Source organism: Lucilia sericata, unplaced genomic scaffold, assembly GCF_015586225.1.
Source record: "Lucilia sericata isolate MDLA Ls3-8-SP2 unplaced genomic scaffold, ASM1558622v1 Contig000731F_arrow, whole genome shotgun sequence".
Lineage (NCBI taxonomy): Eukaryota > Metazoa > Arthropoda > Insecta > Diptera > Calliphoridae > Lucilia > Lucilia sericata.
Genome location: NW_023994730.1, coordinates 193,608 through 202,967, shown reverse-complemented (window position 1 = coordinate 202,967; position 9,360 = coordinate 193,608). Strand labels below are relative to the sequence as shown.

At 29.7% G+C, this 9,360-nt stretch overlaps 1 protein-coding gene across 8 annotated transcripts in view; it reads left to right on the top strand.

Moving 5' to 3' along the window:
- The first annotated feature begins 344 nt into the window (after nucleotides 1-344).
- LOC119607693 (CUGBP Elav-like family member 4) overlaps nucleotides 345-9,360 on the top strand; it is a 169,546-nt gene continuing 160,530 nt past the window's right edge. For all 8 annotated transcript variants that reach the window (XM_037961766.1, XM_037961764.1, XM_037961762.1 and 5 more), the window contains exon 1: nucleotides 345-1,198. The gene's annotated coding sequence lies outside the window, so the exon portion shown is untranslated. The remainder of the gene's footprint in view (nucleotides 1,199-9,360) is intronic.

The following is a 9,360-nucleotide window of genomic DNA, read 5'->3' as shown; positions in this document are numbered from 1 at the left end:
AAAATGTTGAAAAATTTGTTTAACAAATTTATTAAAAAGCAAAATTTTGTTGTTAAAAAAATTTATTTTATTTCAGTGTTGTGTGCTCTCACCCAAATAAATAAACCAAAGAATAATTTAAATAAAAAGAATAATCATAATAAAAAAATTAAATAAAAAACAATTTACAAACTTTTTTAAATGTGTGTTTTTCGTGCAGTTTGCTGTGTAGTAATTTGAATTTTTATACTTGTATTCCTCTCTATACTACTACTACTACATGTCTCAATGAACAGTATTAAACCAAAAATACAAAAAAAAATTGAAATTGATATTTAACAAAATCTTTCTTTTTTACCAATTCTCTGTACTTTTACAGACCGTAAAAAAACGTGCAGCTTAAATGATGATGACGATGCTGTGTCAACTTTGAACTGCCGCTGCTACAAAAACACTGCTGCTAGTATGAAAACACATACAGCTACAGCTATAACTGCTGGCATATGCAAGGTTATATAAAGAGCAAATTCTACTTTACACACACACACAATGTCAATGAAATGAAATTAAATGATATGTAACGCAACCAAAATAAATATTTAAAAAAACGAACTGAAAAAAACTCGAACGCAAACAAATACGTAAATAAAATAATAGTAAAAAAAAACTATAAAAGAAAAAGTGCAAACTCAGGCTGCGCACAGGATGCACATGACCACAGCTGAAAAATAGCAACAACTTTAAAAATATTTTAATAAAAATTAAAAAAAAACATTAAATACAATTTTTATAATAAAAAACTCGCATAACTTAAGGTACCAAAGTTTTTAAAACGACCATTTTTGTAAAATTAAGTTAAAACTGTAAATAGTTAAATTTCTTTAAGTAAAGGTGCCTAATGTAGCAGGAGCTTTTTTTCGTTTAAAATTACAAAAAACCAAAGAAACCGACAACAAAGTTCAATTATTTAAAATTAAGCCAAAGTAACTTTTGTGATTTAACTATATAACTTATTAAAAAGAAAAAAGTAACAATAATACTACAGGGATCTTAATTAATTTTAAAGAAAAAATCTACTGCAACTTAACTAAAACTACTACAAGGATTATAAACTACTACCAAACAACAACTACAGCTACCATTGAAAAGATATCAATATATAACTATAGCAGAGTGCGGTATTCAAAGTTTCTAAAGTAACTTAAACAAAACACAAAACGTAAGCAATTTTGTTAATTAAGAAAAAAACTAAAAAATTTTCAAGCATAAAAAAATTAAGTGTTTATTTAGCTTACGATAAGTAGGTTTGTGTAAGCTTTCTAAATATTTAAAGAAATTTTATTTAACTAATTTTTTGAAGAATTTTTTCATATATCCTTTTTTGTAGACTTTAGCAAAGTAGCTTACTATTTGTAATTTTACTTTAGCTATAAGAATTAGTTCGAAATTTGTTGAAGTAATACGATTCTAAGGAATTTTTCTTATATCATTTTTAAACTTTGTCATATATCTTAAAAATTATAATGTCAGTAAAATTTTATAATTTCATTCAAATTTTTTAAAAAATCTTAGCTTTGCAGAATTCTCTTATACATTCTTTTCTTAAATATTTAATGTCTTTACTATGATAAATTTAAACTAGATCTGTTCTAATTCAGTTCTAGTTCAGTTTTAGTTCAGTTCTAGTTCAGTTCTATTTCAGTTCTAGTTCAGTTCTAGTTCAGTTCTAGTTCAGTTCTAGTTCAGTTCTAGTTCTAGTTCTAGTTCAGTTCTAGTTCAGTTCTAGTTCAGTTCTAGTTCAGTTCTAGTTCAGTTCTAGTTCAGTTCTAGTTCAGTTCTAGTTCAGTTCTAGTTCAGTTCTAGTTCAGTTCTAGTTCAGTTCTAGTTCAGTTCTAGTTCAGTTCTAGTTCAGTTCTAGTTCAGTTCTAGTTCAGTTCTAGTTCAGTTCTAGTTCAGTTCTAGTTCAGTTCTAGTTCAGTTCTAGTTCAGTTCTAGTTCAGTTCTAGTTCAGTTCTAGTTCAGTTCTAGTTCAGTTCTAGTTCAGTTCTAGTTCAGTTCTAGTTCAGTTCTAGTTCAGTTCTAGTTCAGTTCTAGTTCAGTTCTAGTTCAGTTCTAGTTCAGTTCTAGTTCAGTTCTAGTTCAGTTCTAGTTCAGTTCTAGTTCAGTTCTAGTTCAGTTCTAGTTCAGTTCTAGTTCATTCTAGTTCAGTTCTAGTTCAGTTCTAGTTCAGTTCTAGTTCAGTTCTAGTTCAGTTCTAGTTCAGTTCTAGTTCAGTTCTAGTTCTAGTTCAGTTCTAGTTCAGTTCTAGTTCAGTTCTAGTTCAGTTCTAGTTCAGTTCTAGTTCAGTTCTAGTTCAGTTCTAGTTCAGTTCTAGTTTCAGTTCTAGTTCAGTTCTAGTTCAGTTCTAGTTCAGTTCTAGTTCAGTTCTAGTTCAGTTCTAGTTCAGTTCTAGTTCAGTTCTAGTTCTAGTTCAGTTCTAGTTCAGTTCTAGTTCAGTTCTAGTTCAGTTATAATTCAGTTCTAGTTCAACCTGTGTCGTGACGTACTTCACTTTTGTTTCGATCTTGTTTATTAATGTTTAAATGGTTTTTAAAGCAATTTTTACCTTCCCCTTTAGAATGTAATCACACCTTTTACCTTGAATCTAAAAATATATTCTTATAAATATAAAAAATATAATCATCACGCTTTAACCATTAACATTATCCCTGACTAGACGTTACTTATGCATCTATATAATATCGACAATGTAATTTTTCCTTCAGCACTTTTTCTCCATTACCGTGAGTTGGCGTTAACAAAAAGTGCAGATACCTAAAACCCATTGACCTTTTATGTTTAAGAAAAGGGATATTAACAATAGATTTTAATTTAATAAAGAAAAAACTTAAATTTTTCTTATACTTTGATAAAGGATAATTACCTTTTTTTTAGAGTGTAAGTAAAAAAATCTATTACCCCTTTTTTTTAATTTTAATATTCGGTTACTTTTGCAAACATGTGAAGATATTCCTTTTTTTAATAAATTTTTTCTTACTTTACTATTTAAGACGCCTAAAACCTTTTTAATTTGCTTTGTTGAGTAAGAGATAGAAAGACAGAGACCTGTAAGGGGAGGGGGAAAGTATACACAGTAAAGAATGAAAGTCAAAAAACTTTTATCCTTTTCAATATTAATTAACACTTCAATTCCATAAGGCATAAGAAAACTTTTGACGCTTGGTTTCCGGCCATGAAAACCCCACAAACTTACATAAGACTTTTATAAAAAAGCAAATAAAACTAAGAAAAAAATATATATATATCTTAAGACTTTTAGAGAAGAAGAATAAAAACCAACAAGAACTTTTAAATATTTTATAAACATTAAAATTTTTATATTTGTTGTTGTATTTATTTCCTGCTTAACGTGGTAATGTTTTGCAAACAATTCTGGTAAATACACAACAATACAATACTCTTAACAGCCTTAAAATATACTATACATTTTTAGTATAGTTAAAAGGGAATAACTGATGCTGACACTAATTAACAATTAGCTGTAGTTTGAGTTAAAAAACAAAATGAAAATAAACTAAGAATGCTTAAGACTAAGCAGGCCTATTTACAAGACTAATAACTAATTTACTTAACCCTTTAACTTTAAAACGGCACAAAACAAAACCCAGCTATAGACACTTTAACCCAACAGTCAAACACTACATATAGAGGGGCTGCTGGCATAAGACTCATCTTGTGTAATATTACTGACAGCCACTTGAGCTTATTTAAACACAGAAATGCGCTGACAAATGTCAAATACTTTCATTGCAAATACTTTGTTGTTATTACCCCCACTGAACATACACACACCATAATAAAAACAGGACCCCAAGGATTATTTGTACGCTACAAAGAGTGTTTGTCTCTAACTGTGGCAACTGCTTTTCTTTAAATGTTTTTAACAAAAATAATCATAAAATAAAAAAAGACAACAGTCATACAAATAAAACAGAAAAATTATTTAAAATGACAACAACAGCTAGTCTAGAGCAGCGGCGTTGGTGTTATGGTGTCAGGGAATTTATCACAACTCATATATAGTACAACAACACTCTAAAATTTACCACACTTTAGTAAGAGGCACCACCTCATTGCCTTCAGTTATAGGGCGTAGGGGAAGCACAATTGTAGAGAAGTTTTGTTTGAACTTTTGACAATTGTGTCTTAAAGTACCGCAATTGTTTTTACTTAAACTCATTCATTCATAGACAGACATGTTCTATGCTCTCCTTGCTGCTTCATTTTCTTACCTCCCTTAGGGGAATAATAAGAAAATGAAGCTCATTCGTTATAAGTAAAGGATAATTTTAAGTTTTTTTTCCACCTCGCCCTTCTTAGAGACTTAAACATTGTCTTTCTGAATTGCTTGGCGTCTGTGTCTTTGCAGTGTCTCTCGTTGTGCTTTAGCATCTTTGAAATGTCAACTATGAATTCACGTATTTTCTTCGTTTTCTCTAAGAAGGAGTCAATTTTGTGAAGGTTATGAAATGACAAAACAGTTTATTTTTTTCTTTGTGAACTGCTGCTATTTTAGCTAAATTGTAGGCAATAATAAAATGAAACTAAATGCATATCATAAGACTGGGAAATTGAAAAGTATTTTTATTATGAGTTCAAATTATTAAGAATAAGGAATTGAAAAAAATAAAAGGCAATGAACATAACAATTCAATTTATGAAGTGTAATAAATAAACATACAATTGCAAGGGAAAAGAGTAAGGCATACTATAAGGGTTAGATAAGTGTTGCCTAATTTAAGGCATAATTTTATATAGATTGTGAAAAAAATACATTATTTAGTTTATACTTAAAGTTTTCTTTAATTTAATGTCTGCATGTTCAAATGAAAATAGTATTTTTGGTGAAAAAAATCCGGCAAAAAATTATAATTCTGCAATTCAATTATAATTTCTCAGAAAATTCTAATCCAATTAACTTTCATTAATTTATTTATATGACTTTTTGTATTACCAATTTTATATGACTATAGTAAACAGAATTGCCTACATTTGGGACTGCTAAGTTCCTTGACATTACACAGAAACAACTGCCTACTTTAGGGCTTAATTTATAACAAACTTTAGCCAAACACAGAAAATAACTACCTTTACTCATAAAGCCCACCGTTTAGCTTTAGAAAATCATGTCTAATTAAACTAATTAGTATATAAAAGGGGGAAAAACCCACAAATGTTTAGGTTTTTATTCCAACAGCAAAACCTTAGATTTTATACTTCAATTTTTGTAATGCCCTGCATAAGAGAACAAGATAAACCAACTATTGAAAACATTTTCTAATTAATTAAACAAATTGAAGTACATAAAACTGAAAATACTAAAATACACGTAAATCTAAAATATATACACACAGACAACAGAAATACTGGCCATAACCAATACATATACACAAATGTTATAAAATAATAATAATAAAATCAACGACGACAACCAACAGAAGTCTCCTTTTTTTGTATACAACACGCAATTTCCATATAAACTAACTATCTACATTTAACTATATCTATCATTTTATTTCAACACAAAAACAACTCACACTCTTTAGCAATCACACTCAACTGATTCCCATATTTCATTTAATATTAAAGAAACCTCATTTCAATTAATCAACCACAAAATAACATTTGTAATTAAATTTTCATTAGAACAAACATAAAGAAAAACTTAAAATTTTGAAATGCCACAGGTATACATATAACTTAAAATACACACTTGCACGAACACTTACAATTACAGTTTTACACACACACACAAGCACAAGCACACTTACAAACATACACTTAACCATAAAAATGATTTCTATTAAATTATTCATTCATTATTATCCTTTCTTCTACTATCTACAGAATATTATTTAAAATGTGAATTTAACGTGTAAAGTAATTTGAGTTTTAATTATTTATGTTTTTACTAAAGAGTTTTACAAGGGAAATATTTATGTTAATACTATTTACAAAGTGCAAAGGAAAGATCTATTGGTTGGGTAAGAATTTAAGATTTTTTTCTTAATAGATTTGCTTTAATTTAAACATTAAATTATTATAATTATTAATTAAATGTTTGACTTTTGATGAGATTGTTTATAAAATAGAGATATTTTATTTACATAATAATGAAATCAATTTAAGAATAAATTATGTTTTGAAACATTTTATTAAAATTTAAGGAATTGTACAAAACTATGATGATATCAGAGTCTTAAAAAAATTCTTACCAGTTCAGTTCTAGTTCTAGTTCAGTTCTAGTTCAGTTCTAGTTCAGTTCTAGTTCAGTTCTAGTTCAGTTCTAGTTCAGTTCTAGTTCAGTTCTAGTTCAGTTCTAGTTCAGTTCTAATTCAGTTCTAGTTCAGTTCTAGTTCAGTTCTAGTTCAGTTCTAGTTCAGATCTAGTTCAGTTCTAGTTCAGTTCTAGTTCAGTTCTAGTTCAGTTCTAGTTCAGTTCTAGTTCAGTTCTAGTTCAGTTCTAGTTCAGTTCTAGTTCAGTTCTAGTTCAGTTCTAGTTCAGTTCTAGTTCAGTTCTAGTTCAGTTCTAGTTCAGTTTCTAGTTCAGTTCTAGTTCAGTTCTAGTTCAGTTCTAGTTTCAGTTCTAGTTCAGTTCTAGTTCAGTTCTAGTTCAGTTCTAGTTCAGTTCTAGTTCAGTTCTAGTTCAGTTCTAGTTCAGTTCTAGTTCAGTTCTAGTTCAGTTCTAGTTCAGTTCTAGTTCAGTTCTAGTTCAGTTCTAGTTCAGTTCTAGTTCAGTTCTAGTCAGTTCTAGTTCAGTTCTAGTTCAGTTCTAGTTCAGTTCTAGTTCAGTTCTAGTTCAGTTCTAGTTCAGTTCTAGTTCAGTTTCTAGTTCAGTTCTAGTTCAGTTCTAGTTCAGTTCTAGTTCAGTTCTAGTTCAGTTCTAGTTCAGTTCTAGTTCTAGTTCAGTTCTAGTTCAGTTCTAGTTCAGTTCTAGTTCAGTTCTAGTTCAGTTCTAGTTCAGTTCTAGTTCAGTTCTAGTTCAGTTCTAGTTCAGTTCTAGTTCAGTTCTAGTTCAGTTCTAGTTCAGTTCTAGTTCAGTTCTAGTTCAGTTCTAGTTCAGTTCTAGTTCAGTTCTAGTTCAGTTCTAGTTCAGTTCTAGTTCAGTTCTAGTTCAGTTCTAGTTCAGTTCTAGTTCAGTTCTAGTTCAGTTTCTAGTTCAGTTCTAGTTCAGTTCTAGTTCAGTTCTAGTTCAGTTCTAGTTCAGTTCTAGTTCAGTTCTAGTTCCGTTCTAGTTCAATTCTAGTTCAGTTGTATTTTTGAAGTTAATTTAATTTCTGTATGCTTTGATATATTAAGAAACTGCAAATCCTAATCACGGAAGAGCGAATCCTTTAAATTTAAAAAATTGTTACTAAAATTTATTTGACTAGTCTCTTAATTTTATTACCTGTATTATTTATTTATATTCCATTTCTCTTCATAAATCCCTTCCATAAATAACAAACCATCACTCCTCTTTTTCACTTATGAAACAACACTATTATATCTATAATAATCTACTAAAGTTTTACCCAACAAATTCAATACTTAGCCTTATGGTCACAAAAGGTTATGAAATAGGAATTTATTTGTGTTGTAACAAATAAAACCATTATACAACTAAATAAAATGGATAGAAACGAAAGGAAACAAATAAGAAATAAAGGAAATATAATATAGTGATATAAGGACAACATATGGTTACCTAAAGGAGTTAAGACCTTTACAGCCAAACGTAAATTGGTTAGATAATTGTCAATTGTAGAAAGAAAGGCACACAACTGCAAACTATAAATAAAGTAAAGTATAGTAAAGACAAAGAAACAGTCGAAAGATAAGCTAAGTAAGAAAACTTTTACAAAAAGGAAATCTAACTAAACATCCTTAAGGACAATAAAGGCTATTAATATAAATAGCAACAAAGACATTTAAATGCAACTACAACACCTTAACTGTTTAAAAAACCAAATCAAAACTCTTTATCAAAACACCCTCAACTAAATATTTATAAACAAAAGCTCGACCTCCCAAAGAACAAATTAAGGCTGGCCAAAATGTTCAGGAGCAAAAAAAAAGGACTTTTGCACAATAAGTTGAAAACAATAATAAAAATGTAAAGCACGTTTTCTTGACTATAACGGGCGCACATGTGACTTGTGCACCTATGTGCACTAGAAAGTTCAAAAGGAAAGTTAAGAGTTAAGTGCCATACAATACGTGGCCAGAGCCTGCTTATAATGACAATACACAGGATTGTTAGTTAGACACATGTAGTTTCAGGTCTCCATACAACAATTTTCTACAATTACCATACAAAACCTTAACGTTTAAATAAAAATACACAAAGATAAGCTTAAGGCTGTTTGGGGTATATGAAGATACCCAAGAACTATTAAAATAGCAAAGGAAAAAAAATCACATTCCAAAAAGGACTGGCAAATTTTTGTCAGTTGTTAAAAATTGCCATGACGATGATGCTGATGACGACGACTATGCCATCATATAGCAAAACAATAAAACTGAATGAACATATTAAAGACCATTAGGCTCATATAGACAACTAAAGTGGCTTCGTTTGTGGCCCCTTTTTACCTAGACTTATTTTTGTTTATGCTCTTTTTCTCAACTGTTGGTTTTTTCTTTCTTTTTTCGTTGTTGTTGTTGTTGTTTTATAACATAAACGTTATAAGGATAATAATTGCATGTTTAACTGCCTTCCTTTGCTCCAGCTGTGCTTTAGTCCAGGGCCACGCCAAAAAGAAGTCATTAACGCTATGATGTCTTTTTAGTTTTCACATGTAGTATAACAGCGCCATCACCTCTCTCATCCTGTCCCACTTGTAGGAAACCAAAACGAAAACAAGCTTTAGTTACATTACAAATAGGATGCTGGTGGTTAAAACAATTTCAACTGTATATTCAAAAACTAACCCAGCAAACAATATGGACAGCAAAATCTGTACTAAATGTTAAAATTTTGATAAAGGTTTGAGAATACTAGCTTTCTCAACAATTTTTCTAAAGGATTCTGTAAATAGTCCGGTTTCAGTTTAGTTTTAGTTAATTTCTATTTCAGTTCTAGTTTAGTTCTAGTTCAGTTCTAGTTCATTTCTAGTTCAGTTCTAGTTCAGTTCTAGTTCAGTTCTAGTTCAGTTCTAGTTCAGTTCTAGTTCAGTTCTAGTTCAGTTCTAGTTCAGTTCTAGTTCAGTTCTAGTTCAGTTCTAGTTCAGTTCTAGTTCAGTTCTAGTTCAGTTCTAGTTCAGTTCTAGTTCAGTTCTAGTTCAGTTCTAGTTCAGTTCTAGTTCAGTTCTAGTTCAGTTCTAGTTCAGTTCTAGTTCAG